General features: G+C 54.3%; 1 pseudogene; it reads left to right on the plus strand.

The window, feature by feature from the left end:
- Positions 1-303: 303 nt before the first annotated feature.
- LOC142451496 (keratin, type II cytoskeletal 74-like) lies at positions 304-5,876 on the plus strand (annotated as a pseudogene).
- Positions 5,877-18,636: the final 12,760 nt, after the last annotated feature.

The following is an 18,636-nucleotide window of genomic DNA, read 5'->3' on the forward strand; positions in this document are numbered from 1 at the left end:
TGGTCCCTAATTAGGGAGCACAGATAAGTTCCAAATTAGATCACCGCCGCTTGCAAGGGTGGCACATTTTCCGAGCTCTATCAGAAAGGTTTTGTTGCTGCAAGGGGGTCAGAGATCTCTGTTCTGCAAATTGCCCACAGCCCCTGGCCCTTCAGCAGACAGGAGACAGTGTAGAGACGCCCTTTTCCGGTGTTCGTGGCTGAGCCGGAATAAAAGGAAGCAGTCCTGGGATGCTGTCTATGTGTTCTCTGCCCCAGTGGTTGACTGCCTTTCTCTGCCTCTCTTGACTCCATCTGTCCCACCATGAGCCAACAACTGAACCTCAAGTCTGGTGGTGGTGGCAAGGGTGAGTTCAGGGGGTGCTTGGCCATGGTGCTCAGGAAGTTGTGGGCAGCACAACTTCTTATCTGGCTTCTGGCAAAGGGACTTTGGCTGCTGGAGCCTCTGCAGCCCAGGAGGGAATTGACGTGTGGCCTTCAATGTGGCAGGCTGCGGCGTTGGGGCAATGGTTTAGGGTGTGGCTCTGCACATGGACGGGGCTGGGCCAAAGGCTTTGCTGGCAGCATCTTTGGCAGTGTGACCCTGGGACCTGCGTGCCCATCAGTGTGTTCACCCGGGGGCATCCACCGAGTCACGGTCAATAAGAGCCACCTGGCCCTGCTCAGGGTGGAGCTGGACCCTGAGATTCAGGAAGTTTGGACGCAGGAGCGGGAGCAGATCAAGGCTTTGAACAACAGGTGTGAGCGAATCTTTCATCGACCAGGTGGGTGTCCTAAGAGGAGGAGTGGGAGGCATGGCCAACTTCCCTGTTACCCGAGAATGGACTAGGGCCTAGGCATTGCAGGTAGACCTCAGGAAGGAGCTGCTGGTCACTGGGGACAGCAGACTCGGACACTAGGTAGGGCAATGGCATACAGAACTGCAGGCTTCCTTTGGGGTGTAGGGTAGAAAAGGGTGAGAGGTTTGTTAGGAAAAAGGGAGCCTGCCATGGGACCAAAGAGTACTTTCCCCGCCTTTGATAGAGGACAGCTGGGTAGACCCACAGCTCTTACAAAGCAACTGAAGGCCTGATGAAGTGAGCACCATTCCCAGGAAAGGGCCATTGGTCCAGGGAGGAAATTTTAACAGAGACCTAGAGAAGACATCTCCTGAACCTTGGGGCAGCCCTGGAAGGCAGCTGTGGGAGCGCCTGCTGCTGGGGGTTACTAGTGACTGGCCATCCAGAGGAGCCCGGGTGGTGTCATGGTTATATGTTGGGCTGCGAGCTCCATGGTCGGCCGTTTGAAACCCCCAGCTCCTCGGGAGAAAGACTGGACTTTCCGCTCCTGTAAATAGTTACAGTCTCAGAAAACCCACGGGGAGGGTGGAGAGTCAGTTCTGACTTGGTGGCAGGGAGTCTGGGTGCTTTGTGATCTCGGAGGTTATGAAATGAGCACCTGCAAGGGTTTCGCCTGCGTGGCAAGCCACAGGGGGAGAGTCAAGTGCCTTACAGACATCCCGCTGACGCCGGTGCTTCCCAATACGAGTGCACAGAACATGGCATGATTCGGGATGCTTCCAGATGTCTGATGGGTTGGCTTCCAGGTGCGGTTCCTGGAGCAGCAGACCAGGTGCTGGGGACCAAGTGGGAGCTGCTGCTGCAGCTGGACCTGAACAACTGCAAGAACAACCTGGAGCCCATCCTGGAGGGCTTTGTCGGCAACCTGCGGAAGCAGCTGGAGACGCTGTCCGGGGACAGGGTGCGGCTGGACTCGGAGCTGAGGAACATGAGAGACACAGTGGAGGACAACAAGAAGAGGTGGGTGGGTCTCTCCAAAAAGTGGTGGGTCATGCTTCCCGGGGCTCCTGTGCCATTCTTAAAGAAAGAGACCAAGCCCCTGGGTCAGAGACTCCCACTCCCTTCTCTGGTGTCTCGAGAAAGGCCCAGCTATTTGGCAGGCACATCCTACTTGGTTAGGGCATCCTGTCCTTTCCACCCACAGAAGGGTTCAAGTGGCTGGTGTGAGGCCTCTGGTTATTTTCCCAATAGGCGGAATGCAATGGAGATAGGACAGGGGCATCTCCCTCCCCCAACCCCCTCTGCCATGCTCATCCCCTGGGGTGCTTCTTGAGGACTCTGCTTCTTCAGTGGGCACTGGCTGAGCGGGACTGCGGCCTCTCTACCTTCCCCCCTTGCCCACAGATACCAGCTGGAGGTTAACAGCCTCCCTGCTGCCGAGAATGAGTTGGTGGCCCTAAAGAAGGTAAGGGAGAGAAAGGTGTGTGGACTTGAGTCTCTCTTAACCCTCCATCTGGGGTGGGGGGCTGGCTGGTCCCTGAACAAGGGTGAAGCCATCAAAGCCGGCCTCCAGCAAGGGAGAGAAAAAGCACCAACACTCAGGCACGAGACAGAGACAGAGACCAAGAGAAGTCTGGTCTGGGAGTCAGGAACGTGGTCCTGCTGGGTCTTCCCATGTGACCTGAGGACACGCAGGTCTGCCTCGCTTAGGGGTTTTGTGCCTCAAGGCGTCTTCCCAAAGGCTCAGAGACTGAGAAAACGGAGAAATTGATGCTGAGCAATCTTATTCGATGAGCTGTTTTCCTTTGTGGGCAAAGAAGAGAATGAGGCAATGGCTTTGGGGGCAGGGGCAGGGCGCCGGGCGGGGCGCTGGGCAGGGCAAGGCTTGTCCATGCTGATGATTGGGAATGGCTGTCCGCAGGACACAGATGCAGCCTATGTGGTCAAGGTGGAGCTTCAGGCCAAAGCGGACGCTCTGCACGAGGGCATCAAGTTCCTCAAGTGTCTGTAGGAGCTGGTGAGGACCCGCCCCGCCCCTCCCCGCCCCGCCCTCAGCCCCGCCCTCAGCCCCGCCCTCAGCCCCGCCCTCAGCCCCGCCCTTCCCTCTCTTGACTGCGGTCCCTGGCAGTGGGAAGGCCTTCACCGGAGGGAAGGAGGATAAATGGAATGAAACTGTTTGGAAGGGAAGATTCCAAGCCTTACAATGGAGGGGCCTCAGAGTGAGAGCGGTGGGGTTCCAGAGGTCACGTTCACAGGAGACAATCCCATCTGCACCACAAAGGAGGCCCTGTGGAAGGGCCCATTGCCGGGGCCAGAAATGACCCACCCCAGAAGGATGGATGGGTGGGTTCCATGGAATGGTGAAGGTGGACATTCTTGCGCCCAATAGACAGGCCTCCTGCTGCCAGGGGCCCCGAGTTGGAGTCTCCGGCTGCCCTGGCCATTCTCTCTGTTTCAGAAGCAGGCCCTCCTTTCCTGTGGGAGGGAGTGGGCCCCTCTGTCAGAGCCCGGGCCCAGAGTGGAGGTCTGGAGGGTGGAAGGGGGAAGCCAGGTGTGTGTGGGGTGGATCCTCACTCGGTCCTCATCGATCAACTCAGGAAATTGCTCAGGTCCAGACCCACCCCAGTGAGACCTCCGTCATCCTGTCCATGGACAACAATTGGACCTGGCCCTGGACAGCATCATCACCGAGGAGCACAGGCACCAGGAGGACATTACCCTGAAGAGCAAGGCTGAGGCCGAGGCCCTGTACCAGGCCAAGGTGAGCACCCTTTCCCCTTCACAGGGTTGCATTCCCCCAGTGAGAGAGAGAGAGAGAGAGAGAGAGAGAGAGAGAGAGAGAGAGAGAGAGAGAGAGAGAGAGAGAAACCCCTCTGTAAGCTGACTGGATGGGAGAAGGGTTCTTCATCCTGTTCTGTCCAACAGGTCATGGGAAAAATCCCAAAAGGCCCAACTCACTGCCATCAAGTCCGTGCCAACTCACACAGAGCAGAACCGCCCCGGGGTTTCTGAGGCTGTAAGGCTGCACAGGAGCAGAAAGCCTCGTCATTCTTCTGCAGAGCAGCCAGTGGGCTCCAACCTCTGGCCTTGGGATGAGCAGCCAAACTCGTGATCCACTCTGCCACCGTATGGCACCTTCCAAAGGATTCCTGGCAGAGACTGTTATCAAGGTGACACGATAGACTTCCTTTAGATGGATGTACCCGACAGGGAGCGACCTCTATAGAGCAGATTCAGGCGCTGGAACGAGCGCACTATGGGATGGAAGGGGCCTGACGGATGTGGAGCAGAGTCTCTCTGGAGAGCGCCTCATCTGGGGACAGTGGGGCGGGGCTGGGGAAGAGGAAGTCCTATGCAGAGGAGCAGGAGTGATGCTTTGTGACTATCCATCCGCCTTTCACCCACAAGCCCCAAGGGTGGGGGTGACCCGCAGCTCCTCTGTCCTCCTGTCCCTGATACCCAGGATTCTAGAACGCCTGCTGTATCCGCTCAGCCTGGAACAGAAGCACCAGAAGCGGGCTTTCTCTGAATACACCCTAAATGAATGAACGCGTGAATGAGAAGTGACAGGCGGTCAGGGCTCTTCTTGCGCTTAGAGCTTAATACAGATTAAACAGCATCTTTGCTCTATCCAGCCCAGGGAGGACCAACGTGAGGATGCTCAGAAGAGAGGCGAGGGCCAGCAGATAGGCTTTGCTTAGGGAAGAGGATGGACTTTTGGTCAAGGCTCCTGCACACAAGAAGCTAGGAGGCTATCAGGCCCCCAGCTCTGTCACCTCTTGCTTCAGAGCCATCTGCCCTGGATGTCTGTAGATGTGGAAGGGCTCTGGAGGTGGCCTCCTGCCACCCTTCTCCCTCCCATGGCAGGGCCAGCCCTTCTCATCCCTTCCTTCCTATCTCTGGGCAGCCGGATCCAGGAGCTGCAGTTGGTGGCCAGCTGGCCAGGCGACCACCTCAAACACATCAAGGATGAGATGTCATCTGCTTTCCATCTCTCAGAGACACCCCGCATCCCTGCTTCATCAGGTTCCTCCTGGACTCTGACTTGTTGTCCTCACTTGTCCTTGTTGCCTTTAGCTGACAGGGGGCTTTGGAGCCTGTTAGTCTGGGTACTTTAGAGAACTAAATCCACAGAAACTCGTGTATAAAAGAGAGTTTTATATAAAGCGTTAAGTGCACATCAAGAAAACATCCCAGCCCAGTGCTGTACGAACCCACAAGTCCAACATTAACTCATATGTCTGACACCAGTCCACAAAGTCCTCCTCCATCTCATAAAACACATGCTCTGATGCCAACTGCCGGAGGAAAGCTGGATTAGTGAGTGTGTAAGCATCTCAGCGCTGGCAGGGCTCTCCACACGGCTGCTCCAGCACCCAGGGCTGCATCGGGGTAGGTCCAGGTGGCTTCTCCTTGGGCATGTCTTGCAGGAAGTGAGCTGAGCCTTGCCAGCTGAAGCAAAGAACTGGCTAAGGCAGCTGCACCCTGGTCCAACCATCACAAAGCAAGAGACCTGAGAACTCGAAAGGCGAGGCTTACTGAGCCATTTATCTCTCTGCCCTTCAATTAACCCCACATGTGTTAATTGGCCAGGTTGGCACCATAAACTAACTCAGAACCCCTAACCATGGTCACTGCCTTGGTCCTATGGAAACTGTGATCAGAGAGAGAGGCAGGGGGGTGGGGATGGGGGTCGGGAGAGGAGAGGAGAGTGGGGAGAGAGGAGGAGCCAGGAGCCAGGGAGGGGAAACATTCTTGAGGGTGGAGGTTCTTGGTTGCCTGAGAGGTTCTCTTCCCCTCCCTGCACCCTGCATGGAGGGTAGGCATGGAGACATCCGAGCCGGAGGTGAGGAGTTTCACAGTCTTCCCCTGTCCTCTGATGGCTCCATTAACAAGCTGTAGGGAGATGCGTCCATGCTCGGTCTACCAGATTCCCTGAGCCACGTCCCACCTCCACCTCTCATTGCAGTCAGCATTACTGCCACGGTCAGCCTCCTCTGTGTGCCGGACGCCCAGCACGCATTACGGCCAATCTGCACCCACCCCTCCAACAATATGCCCTCGGCAACCTCGGTCAGTCAAGACGCTGGCCCTCTGAGAGGCTTCATAACCCCCACGTCACTCCCCCCTCCCCACCAGAGTCAGGAGATGAGGCTGGACTCCAGCTCTTTCTGCACATGGCCTCTCTGGCCAAGGAATGTCAGAGTCACCTGGGCTTGGGCAGATGCCAGAATGATTATGCCGCCTTATCATCTCCAAGCCTCCTCTCTGGTCCACTCTCTGTGGCTTGTAGCTCTTCCTCTCAATTCCCTATGTCCCCAGCCATGTGGAGTTGCGACCGCTACCCCTGGGAGCTGTATCCGCCACCTCTGTGTGGCAGGGTGCAATCAAGTTGGGCAAGTAGAAGATGCTGGGAACCTGGAAAGACAGTCTGTGGAGCTCTGTTCTCAGAGCCTCCCTTTGTGGCTCTTGCTGTCATCGCCGTGAGTACTGGGGATATCGTCCTGGGAGTTATGGGGGTTCTGTTCCCACCCTGCCACTAACCGGTCACAAGAATACTCAGACTAGAATCGGTACTTCTTACTCTGGTGGGTCTGTGAGCTGCTGGGGGTCATGAATGCTTCCTCCAATAGGCAGAGCTATGGGTGAAAGTTCTGCGGCTCATAGGCTCTGGGGCCCACCTATGGATCTCCTGGGTGGTGGGTCTTAGATTAAGTATCCCTAAACCAAATGACCTGTATGTATGTCCCTTCCTCAAATTGGTGTCTTTCCCAAGTGACAAGCAAATGTCCAGTGGCCTACAGGGAAGGATTGAGGTGAAGGGGAATGGGATATACAAGCCCTGTGTGAAATGACTCTCTCCAAGATCAGCCCCCATCCCCCGACTTCTCGAGCTGCTGGGCTACAAGGAGGCCCTGAGTGCTGGATGGTAGGCAGAGGGCCCCAAATACCCAGTGACTGTGCTTCTGAGGGGGCAGAGAGGAGGTGGCCTCCTCTGGGGCGCTGAGCCAAGGACCATCCTTCTCAGAGGTCACCCCACCCTGGCTGCAACCTCCCTGCCCAAGGCATGGAGCGAGCATTTGTCATCTGAGACTTCATTTGGACCCGGAGACACACACAAGAGCACACAAGGGCCTCAGCTCTCGCTCTGGGACTCAGTTTGGAAATTCCTTTGCAGCCCAAGAGGGGAAACCGTGAACATGGACCTGGGGGGTGATCATGAGCTTCCGCCCCACAGCTCAGACTTGCTGCAGTCATGGTTAAGACACGAGGCTGGCCAGACCAGTGGAGGAGGCCTGGGTCACTGTGGGTGACTTTGGCAGGAGAGCACCCTGGGGAGCGGGGATGGGGGCTCAGGTGTCCAGCGACATTGTTGTGCATATACCTCGGGGGCAGCTCCGTGGAGGGCTAGTGATTCTCACTCTCTCACTCCGGTAAGTTTCCATTCAGGCACCTGCTCCTATAGGAAGCCTTCCTGAGCTCTCAGGCTGGGTAGGGTCCCTGTCTTCTGGATTCCCGCCGCACCTTCAACTTGGTCCTTCAAGTAATTGAGGCGGCCTTTCTGCGAGCCTGGTCCCATCGCCTGCAGGGCAAGGGCGGCCTTTCGCTCTGTGCTTAGTGACTGGTGGGCCCTGAAGGGATGTTCCCCTAGCAGAGAACCCCTGAAGGCCATGCTTCGATAATCTTTCTTGCCAACACAAATGTGTTGACGAGACGTTTGAGGGAGCCGAGAAGAGGTCCTCCCTTAATGCCCATCTCTCATCCAGAAGAGGACGGAGGAACCATGTTCCTGGACTTCACTCCCATCCTTTCCCGGCAGCGGGAAGTAGCACCCTGATGAGAGGGCTTTCTGGGGCCAGCAAGGAAGATCATTTATCTTCCGTTCTGCTGGCCGAGTGGAAGCCGGTGACCGGCCTTTGGGGAGATGGCCATCTGAGAGCAAAGAGTTTGCTCTCCTCTGGACACTTCTATGCCGCCCAGAGGAAGAGACCCATAGGCTCTCTCAGCTGAGTAAGTGCTTGTTCAGCCAAATTCGGACTGGGCATGGGGAGTGAGCCCTAGAGCTCTTGGTCGTCTGCCATTGTCCCTGAAGGAGGTGTGTTGAGTGGACAGAGGTGAAGCCGTCCACCTGTAGCATTCCCTCCACCTGCGTGGGCTGTGGCCTCCGCACACTGGTTTGGATCAGAGTTTGGACTGTCTCTTTCACTGACGTTCCCTAACCTGTTCTCTACCTTGCCCAACCAGCTAACAATTGAGGCTGGGACCTTCTCGCTACTTGGAATGGAGCAAAAGATACCAGTCACCGCATGGCCAGATCTACCTCATGGACTGAGAGGGCCTGGAGACAGGCCAGCATCTTCTTCCAGCCCTGGTATGTGGCAAAGACCAGCTGCTCAGCGAGAGATGGACGAGTCACTGGATACGAAAGAACACAGCAACCATGTGCCTCTGCCCTCCACGTGTCTCCTGGGCCCTCCTCACTTGTTCTTTCCCTGCCCCTGACTGTCTGTCTTCCGACCTTTATCTCACCCCTTCCCTACCTGGTGCCCACCTCACTGTCCAGGTGACTTTAACGGATCACCTGTGTTCATTGGCTGAGCAAGTCTCATTGAAATGGATGCCCTATTGTCCTTGAAAAGTCACCTTGCCTTCTTTCTGACTCCAGTGTGTTAGGCTGGGTGGAATAGAGAAACAAATTCATAGACACTCATATGTGTTTAAGAAAGCGCTTTATATAAAGAATAATTGTACATTAAGACAACATCTCATCCCAGTCCAGATCAAGTTCATAAGTCCAAAATTAGCCCATATGTCTGACACCAATCTAGAAAGTCCTCTTCAGACTCATGAAACACATACAATGATGCCGAATGCAGGAAGCTCACAGGCCAGTGGGTGGGAAATCCTGTGGATCCAGTGGCATTATAAGCATCTCAGCGCTGGCAGGAGTCTTAGTGTGGCTCCTCCAGCTCAGGTCACTAGCGCAGCTCCATGTGCCTTATCAATGGAAATGTCTCCCAGGGAGTGAGCGTGTGTCCCGCCTCCAGTGAGCTATGTATCTCCTTAGTGCCTCCAAATTAGATCATCAAGTTGTGACCTGATTTGACAGGCTAAACTCCATCCCTTCACTCGTAAGTCTCAAATTGACAACTGTTTATGTAATGACCACATCCGGGAAGACACATTACTTCAGGCCCTGCTAGTGAGACCCTCCCTTGTCCCTGTCATCACCTGGTTGTTAAAGGGTGCATGAATTTGGTCCCCTCCCTTGGTCACCGGTGGGGAGTCACATTTCTCTCTCAGCTATTACTGAAGAACAGCAGATTGAAAGACTGTACAAAGAGCTCCCGTGTGTGTGGCACCAGTGAAGAAAGCTGGCTGGCGACATACTTGGGCATTAGGAAGACCTGAAAGTCACCATGAGTCCCAGGAGGCCCCGTCTGTCATCCAAAGCACCTGTGCCCCTTGCTTAGATCTCCCATGAGTTCTCAGGCTCATCTCAGGAGAGGGTGCTCAGAAAGGGTCTTTGTTGGCAGCCATCACTGCTGTTGAATTTCCGGGCCTTTCCACAACCACAAACAGAAACTCTGTATCCAATAAGCACAGCCGCTCAGTCCCTAGTAACCACTCACCTACTGTCTCCCTCTCTCTTAAAATGTTTTTTTTACAGTGTTCTTGGCACATCATCCACATTTCATATGATTCAGTAGTTCAATTATATCAGTAATTGTGCAATCATTACCCCCAACCAATTTTAGAATATTTTCTCTCTTTTTTTCATGGTTAATGAGATATGTAATCAGTCAGTTCTAGTGCTCCCTCCCCCTCCCACATATATTGTTTGCCCCCCCAACCCTCCCTGTCTCCCACCCCCACCCCTCCCTCCCCTATAGACCCTCGCAACAGTTCTTAGATCTCGATGCCTCTACTCCTCTGTGCTTCACAAACTGGAAAACCTAACAGAAACAGTAGAAACAGAAACAAAATAAAGCAGCAAGGGTAAAATGATAATATAAAGATCCAAATACAAATAATGAGTAAGAAAGAAAAGACCCCCCCGTAAATATTCAAACATCCAGGGAAGAAATTTTTGTCACGGAACAAGCAAGAAATGCTGGCACCTAGAACAATTTCAGGTTGGGTCAAGAGGGAGGTCAACTGACCAAGTATCAAGTTCGATCCAGTACAATCAGGAATGCAATGATCTCTCATAGTAAAGCTGCCAGAGACATTTGCTGGTGACTTGAGGGGATCTGCCAGCAGCTTAATCTCTGCTGATGGGTTTTCTGCTCTTTATTGACCTGTTGAACATACTTCACATAGTCAGGGTCATAAGAGTATTTGTCCTTCATATTTATTTCACTTAGTAAAATGACCTCAGGATTCATTCACCCGTGTACATGTAGCATGTAGCATGTAGAACTTCATCTATTTTTGGCTGAGTTTTAATCTGCTCTATGTGTATATTGTTTATAAACCCATTCACCCATGGATGGACACTTGAGCTATCTTATTATCTTTTTTTTGTAATTGAGAATAATGCTGCAGTGAACATTGGTGTGCAAGCATCTCTGTGAGTCCCTGATCTCACATTATCTCGGTACTTACCTATGATGGGGATTGCAGGCTCCTGTGGTCCGTATGAGCCCTCATGATGTGGTGGGTACATGTTGAGCTGCTAGCTGCAAGGCCAGCAGTTCAAAACCACCAGCTGCTCCTTGGGAGAAAGGGGAGCCTTTCTACTCTGGTAAAGAGTTACAGTCTCAGAAACTCACAGGGGCAGTTTTACACCGTCCTATATACTCGCAATGAGCCAGAATGGAAGAGGTAGCACTAAGGTGTGTGTGTGTGTGTGTGTGTGTGTGTGTGTGTGTGTTAGTTATGGTGATCTTATATTTAACATTATCCCTCCCTTGTTCCCACCTCCCTGTCCAGGTGGAACTGATCATCTGTGTTCATTGGTTGAACAAGTCTCATACTTGCCAAACTACTTTCCTTGGTTTCTGTTAGAGATTGAATTACGGTGCCTCCCCCCCAAAACACCCTCCCTTCCACTCCCAACCTCTGTGCCCTAAACTCTAACCTCTGTGCCTGAAGTTACAGGCCGAATTGTCTCGGTTATGCTAACGAGACAGAACTAGTGTAGAGTAGATCTTGAGTCAATAGCTCCTGAGATATAAAGAGACAAGACCAGCCAGTGAGAGAAGCTGAGCCGGGGAAGAGAGATGCCAAAGCCACAGGCACATCCCCCAGGAGGAGACGCTCAAGGAGACAAGGACCTTCCACTCAGGCAGAAAGCCTAGGCTGACAGCCAGCCCCCAGAATTCATATTTCTAGCTTCCAAAGCTGTGAGACAATAAATGCCTGTTTGTGAAAGCCACTTCCTTGTGAGATTTCTGGTACAGCAGCACTGGATAACTAGGGGAGGGAGTCCGGTGACCACGTGGAGACTCACGGAGCTGTGACCCGCGTGGTTGGCAGTTTGAAACCACCAGCAGCTCTTCGGGAGACAGACTGGGCCTTTTACTCCCGTCAACTGTGACATTCTGGGAATCCCACAGCTGGGGCTGTGAGTCCGCACGCACTCGGTGGCAGTGGGTTTTTGAGTGAGAACTCAGACGGTGGCCCACCCCTTTTCACGCCCATCAGCAATTTGTGTGGGTTCCATCCCCCACCCACAGCCTCACCGATACTTGTTATGCCCATTTTTAATAACATTTAAGCGCGTAGTGACTGGTGCGACCGGACACCAGGCAATCAGAGTCGAGGTCAGCCATGGACAGCTGAGGCAGCTCTGGCAGTCAATCCTGACTGGACAGCTGAGCGCACAGCCCCCCATGTGGTGACACACATATGTGCACCCACATGTGCACCCTCTGACATGCCTGTCTTAGGAACACACACAGCAGCTGACAAGCAACACTGACTGTTTGTGAGTGAGCCTTGGAGCCCAGGACCGCAGGCGCAGCGAGTCTTGCCCAGCCTGGGAGGCATTTTGGGGTGGTGAGGTACGAGCGTCACCTGGGCAGCAGAGGGTGTGGGTGCTGGAGTTTTCAGAGGCATGTCTTGGTTGATCTGACAGAATGTGACAAGGCTGTTTAGGAGTGCAGTCGGCTGGAAGAACACCCTGGGGCAGGAACTCAGTCCAGAGTCAGCTGCGTGTGAGAAACAGAGTTTTCTATGTCAGCATTCAGTCCTGGTGGTGTAGGGGTTGCACATGGGACCGCTAACTGCAAGGTCGGCGGTTCAAAACCACCAGCCACTCCATGGGAGGAAGACCAGAGGTTCTACTCCCATAGAGTTACAGTCTCAGAAACACACGTGGGGCAGTTCTACCCTGTCCCATAGGGTCTCTCTGAGTCGGTCCTGTTGCATACCCCCACCCCATCACTCATTTCGGGAATGGCATTTATCTGCTTTAAAGGAGTAAAGAAGGCTGATAAGGGACTTAAGACATCATGGTGGGGGAAGGGGAGGAGTACAGGAGAAATCAGCCCTGGAATCAATGCCTTGCAGAATAGGCTGAAGGAGTCAGGTTGCCAGGCTGAGGGCAGGTGGAATGTGGGAGAACCACTCTCTGGTGAGCTTTGGACAGATTTCCTTAAGGTCAGTGGTTCAAACCCACCAGCCGCTCCAAGAGAGAAACAAGGCTATCTGCTCCCAGAAAGAGTTACAGCTTCAGAAACCCTATAGGGACCTATGAGTTGGAATCGGCTGGATAGCAGTGGGTTTGGTTTGGAGTTTGGTTTGGTCCAAGAGGCTACTGGAAAAAGTTCCAGAAGAACGCAGCCAGACCATGCTGTGGTGAAGGGTGCAGAGGATACAGAAAGAGCAGGCAGGTGACTTTTGAAAGTAGGAGCGCCTGGGGGAACACGGGCCATGATACGGGCTGTCTTGGGATCAGGGAGCCCATCTGGGGTCAGCTTGGGGTTTTTCAGGACAGCTCAGGCATCTGAGGGACCAGGGCAGATGGAAACCAGAGCTTGGGGCATAGAGTTGGGCAGGTGCCTGCATGAGACACCCGTCCTTGAGAAAGTGGATTCAGTGTCAAGGCCACGTGCACTCTGTCGCCAGGTGGCCTGGATTTGAGTGTCGCTTCTCACTCTAGCTGTGCAACCTTGGGTGAGTTACTTAACCTCCCTGTCATCTCGGGGACATGCGTGATCAGAGCGCCTGCCTCCTAGGGGGTTGCGAGAATTAAATAAGTTGATACGTGTACAGACTGCTTGGAGCCGTCGCTGGCACCGAGATAGCCCTGTGTAAGTACTGGGTGCTGTGACTGTTACCGTCGTCATCATCATCATCATCAATTACGAAGGGCCTCCCCTCCACCTCGGGAGTAGGTGGAGAAGGCATGAGCACCCCCTTTGAGGATGAGGAAACAGGAAATTGTGAGAGCGGGCCACGGTCACACAGCTCACGAGTGGCTGAGGCAGGCCAGGTCCTCAGAGCCCCAAGTCCAAGTGCTTCCCTGGAGGCTTGAGGGTGGGACTGAGGGAGCGAGATGGCCAGTAGATCAGCGGAGCAGCATCCGGCCAGCAATAGGCGTGAGGGGAAAGTGGGGTGGCAGGGGAGGCCAGATGGTACCTCTCTGGCAGGATGGTGGGGTAGGGACAGTTCGCAGGGCCTGGCAGGACAGCCGGTCTCTGCCTTTTATAGCCCAACACCTCTGGTGAGCTCACCTTTGGCCTTGGCCAGGAGCTCACCTCTGGTGAGCTCACCTTTGGCCTTGGCCAGGTGCAAACCTGCTGAACAGCTCTCCTGCCCCTGATGAGTATCTGGGGGAACAAGGGCTACACCCATCCAACTGGCCCCTGGCTGAGTTTCCTGCCTGCCTGAAACTGCAGCAGGCAGGGACAGAGCCGGGGGGTACTTCGTGGGCAACATGCCAACGTCCCGGGTCCGTCCACTGAGGAAAGCTGACAAGACCAGGGCTGATGTCATCCAAATAGCCGAGCTCATTCTCGCTCATTTCAGAGACAATTATTTGCCCAGAGACCCAGAGCCCCTTTGTTAGTACCTCCACCCTGTCCTGGTCCTGGGACGCCTGCCCACACAGCAGTCAGGTTCTGCTGCCGTCAACATGCTCTGTTTAGGTCTTCGCTGGCTCTAGAGGCTACTGCTCTAGCGGGTCCCCATCACTCTCCGTATCTCACACATAACTTGCCCTTCACTTGTACTTGCTCGAGACTGGAGGGTCCCCTCCTATTTTCAAAAATGACCTGCTTCCTGCTAGCTGGGCTGTTCACAGCCTAGAATCCAAGCTCCCCGCCCCAGGAAGCCCTCACAGACTCAGTGTCCCCGCGCATCCCTGCCCCTCCTCACTTGGCAACCACGACCCCCTTCTGTGCCATCAGGCTGGTTCCCCCTCAAAGCGACCTCCCGGACAGCAGGACAAACACTGCCTGGTCCTGCGGCATCCTCACAATTGTTGCGAGGTCGGAGTCCATGATTGAGGCCACCGTGTCGGCCCACGTCACTGAGAATCTTCCTCTTCCCTGCCCCTCCGTTTTACCAGGCATGAAGTCCTTTTCAGGGGACTGGTCTCTGTTTGATAACGCATCCGATGTAGGCGAGGCCCCGTCTCAGCACGCCAGCTGCTAAGGAGCATTCTGGTGGCACTGCTTTCAAGGCAGTGAGTGACGTCTGGGCTGGCAGCCCGGAGTCCTTTCGATATTCTTGGCCAGCACCATCAATCGAAAGCATCGGCTCGCCTGCCGTCTCCCTCAGCCACTGTCCCGGTTTCACCGGCAGGTGAGGCCGTTGACGACGCCGTGGATTGGATCGGGCCCACCTCTGTCCTCAAGGGCCTGTCCTCGCTCTCCCCTGCTTTGCAGAGCTGCCCTTTTGAATTGTTCTACCTTCTCGTTCCCTTTTCTCCCTAGGCCTTCTCTCTGCAGATGCATCAGAGCCCAGAACACCGAGGGAGGGGAGCAACCAGGAGCAAAGTAGGGCCGAGAGATGTCACAGAGGAACGTATCAAATGGGTCATTTTCCAACGAAACTACCAACCGAGCTACGACGTCCCAGGGAGCGTCACCAAGTCCACGGAGGATCTCCCAATGGTGGTACGACTCGACGTGGAGGATCCGTGGCCCAGAATGATACAGGCGGCAGTGGTGGCCCTGGAGAGTGTTTTGTGGTGTGTATTTTTGCCACAATCAGAAGGAAAAAAAGTTACATGACCTAACAATGAGTGCGAGGAAGAAAATGCTCCAGAATTGGCCGCTGTGACCATTGTACACCAAACTCTTCTTGATCTGAATGAGTTCTTGAATTATGGGGGACGTGTGGATGGAGTGCTCATGAAACTGTGGAAGCAGGGGCAACCCTCTGCCACCCAGGCTGTGGCCCTGCTCTGGTTTTCTTTGTTCCAAACCCTGCACCTGCTTCCTCTCTTCATCAAAACACAGTGCTCCAGGAGCCCCACCTGGGTCCACCCTTCCTGTGGGTGTCCAGAACCCTTCTCTTGACTCCTCAGTCATGAGTCCTCAACAACATCACTGGGTGTTTCGTTCCTAATGGGCAGTATCTGATTAATGCATTCACATGGAGGAGCTAATGACTTGTTAACAGCTAGATGAGCTACTTCTTTCACTGACACCTGCATTGAGAGAGGGGACCCAGAGACTCCAAGTTCTTTGAGAGTGGGCAGCTTTGTACTTCCTTTGTCACCACTTGGTAGACCTACATTTGTGATAAGTCAGTACCAATGAGTATACGTGAGATAAGCATCTGCAGAGAGCCTCCTATGCCAGGGCCCTCACACTTAGTCAGCACTTCTTAGGGATGGCTATCATTCATTCGCTCACCCGTCCATTCTTTTTATTATTTCAAACGGAGAATTTCCAATAACAAAGATGGAGTGAGCAGAGAGTTTCTTTGAATCTGGGACCTCACCCATGTCCCGTCCCTGTCCTCCATCACCAGATGATCCCATAGGACAATCAGACAAGAAGGGAAAAAAGAGAGAAATAGAGGCCAGACCGATGGTCTAATTCCACTTTATTCTTTACGATTAATAATGACGTCCATGGGATGTTAATGATCTTATTGATCCCTTTTCATGGATTAGGATACACAATTGCCACAGCCACCCCGGGAAGAGAGTCTTCTCCTGTTCTCAGCTGGGGGTAGCAGAGATTCAGAGAGCGCTTAGGCAAAGCTGCCCTGCTAAGGGGGAAGTGGAATTCAGATCCCTGGGAAGACCCCTGGCCCCTCTTTGGTACCATTTACAGTGGAAGCAGGTCCAGAGGTTCCTAAAGGCAAGTCACCTCAGTTGTCTAGCTGCTGTCTCGGTAAGGGGCCATTCATCTCTCTTCCCATACGGGGAGTCCTGCGCTCTGAGGCTGGCTCTGGACTCGGCAGAAAGGCCCAGGAGAGGAGTTGGCTAGGGAACCTGAGACCCAACATCCACACAAGTGCCAAGGGACAGAGGAGCCCAGGGTGCAGAGGGTAGGATGGCTCAATAGGGATGCTAAAAGCTGCACTGAGGAGCTGCCAGGTTGGGACAAAGTTCTGAGAGCTGTGAAAGGCCATGAGCTCCTTGCGAGAACAGGGCCTGACTCAGCACAGGGACTTGATAGAAGCTTAAGGAAGGAAAGCGAGGCGGGAAGAAAGAAGGGAAAAAGGAATGGGGAGGAGGGAGGGAAGAAAGGAGAAATACACTCGGTGGTCTCTGTCTTTGTGAAGCTTCCTCTCTCCCAGTGAAGGAAAGCTACCGTGACGTCTGACATGGCCTTCAGAGGAACTTCAGGGGAAGTGTCCACGAACTAGGGCTCTAGAAGGTGAGCAGAGGTCAGACCTGGGCTATGCTGACCCATGACGAGGAAAGAAAACTGGGGGGGGGGGGAGGAGAATGGATTTCAGCTCTACAACATAGACCAAGGGAAGGGGCACGCCAATCAGCCTGACTCTGGGCTTCCTTCCTTCTACGCTACCTACCGGACCCAGAGCCGTGGCTCACCCACGGGCCCTAGCCAGGGCTTGTTGGCCAAGGGCAATGTCCGGGGCAGCAGCAGGGGCTGACAAAGGACCCAACAGCACCAGCAATGAGTCAGGAGGCACCATGAGGAGTGGCATTGCCCACTCATGGGTCCATCACTGCCGCCGGTGGCCCGGGACGGACGGAGGAAACCGTGCTGGCATCACAGGGCAGGTCACACCACTGTGTGGGGGCGGAGGATGTCACTGTTCAGTGGGTCACCTGCTGGGGGGGAGGGTTTCAACCGGAGCCATCTTGAAGAGGTCTGGACTCCCAGGAGGCCCCTGCAGCCTGCACTCTTGGCTCTCTGGAACCTGGAGAGGCAACAGGCATTCACTGCCACGTCGGAGCGACCCCTCCTTTTTGCCATTGTGGCAAATGGCTATGTAATGCAACACTTGCCATGTTCGGATGGACATTCTGTGACATCAGTGGTGGCCATCCTGTTGCGATGGGTTGCCATGGAGTGGGCACTGCCTCGCTCGCCCGTGGCAACCCCAGGAGTCACCGCATTGAATGCCCCTTCGTCATCTTGGGTAGGTATGAGGTTCATCCCTGAGTCGTCCATCTCCTTGAGGGCTGCCGCGTTTTGCCGGACCCTCCGCTCTCCCAAACTCACTGCCTTTCTCTAGCGACGGGTCTTTCCCCAGAGGATGGCTGAAGGAAGCAAGATGGCGTCTCAGCATCTCCATTTCACAAGGACATCCCGTGGTGGGAGTCCTGTCCTTGAGTGGGTCCTAGGCCCCTCAGCAGAGAGACAAAACAACAGGCAGAAACACACGGGGAAATCTTTCCTTGAGAACTCCAGCACACAGGCCGCACCTCTTTGTCTCTGTACCTCTTTCTTGCTGAAAGTGCACCCCTTGGAGAGATGAGTCGTCAGAGGCATGGAGGCCAATGCCACGTCTAAATCAGGGAAAGGTGCAGCTGGGGCCTTGGCCTCCTGCCTGTAGACCTGGCACCAGACAGTCAGGCACCGAGGACAGGTAAACTCAGGACAAAGACTAGGGCTGAGAGTCGAGTGGCCATCATAACTCTGCCTCCCCTTAACACGACGTGTCTGAGTTACGACTTAGTTGACTCAAACGAAATGCTGACGGGGACCGCTGTGGGGTAAAGAATCGCGTGTCCACTGTGAACTTCAACGTTGCCACCTTCCCAACGCCTTCCTCCTTGGTCTTCTCTTGTAGGGCTGGACAGCTATAAACTGCCCCTCGCACGGGCTCCAGCCTGCCTTACTTTGGGAGTTTGAGACCTGAAATGTGGAGACCCCGCTCCTAGAGAACTCACGGAAACACACAACTCATATGCCCACAGTTGCTTCCACTCAGTCCCATGCCAGCAAAGAGGGTCACTCCATCCCCACCGCCTGGGCATAGAGCGGTTGCCCTCTGTGTATCTGGAGAGGGTACTCTCGCGGGCTGTGTCCCCAGGTGGACTGGCAGAGGGGCGAATGCTTGGATGGGCTGCCCATTTCCAGGAAGGATGAAGCTGTGGCTGGAGTCTCCAGATCCCTGCTCAGCAACCTTCTCTGTCCAGGGACACCTGTCTACATTCCATCCCACACCTGTCCCCAGAGCCCCCAAGAGGAAGCGAGGATGCCCGAGAAGATTAATCAGCACGGGAAGGGTGAGGTGTCAGTGACATCCCCCTGGAGAGGTTAGGCCTGAAGCAAATTACCCTAGAAGAGCCAGTTAATTAGTTCAGGCCCAAATTACATGAGCAAGGCTTGCAAGCCCAGCACTTTGAAGGTTTCGTGTTGTTTCAGAGGTGGGGAAGGCTTGCTATCTAGCTCAGCACAGAGAAAATGACTTCTTGCTCCCAGGCAAACCAAACCCACGAATTAAGCTCTTGATGGCCCATCCAGGAGCCC

This window comes from Tenrec ecaudatus, chromosome 6, assembly GCF_050624435.1.
Source record: "Tenrec ecaudatus isolate mTenEca1 chromosome 6, mTenEca1.hap1, whole genome shotgun sequence".
Lineage (NCBI taxonomy): Eukaryota > Metazoa > Chordata > Mammalia > Afrosoricida > Tenrecidae > Tenrec > Tenrec ecaudatus.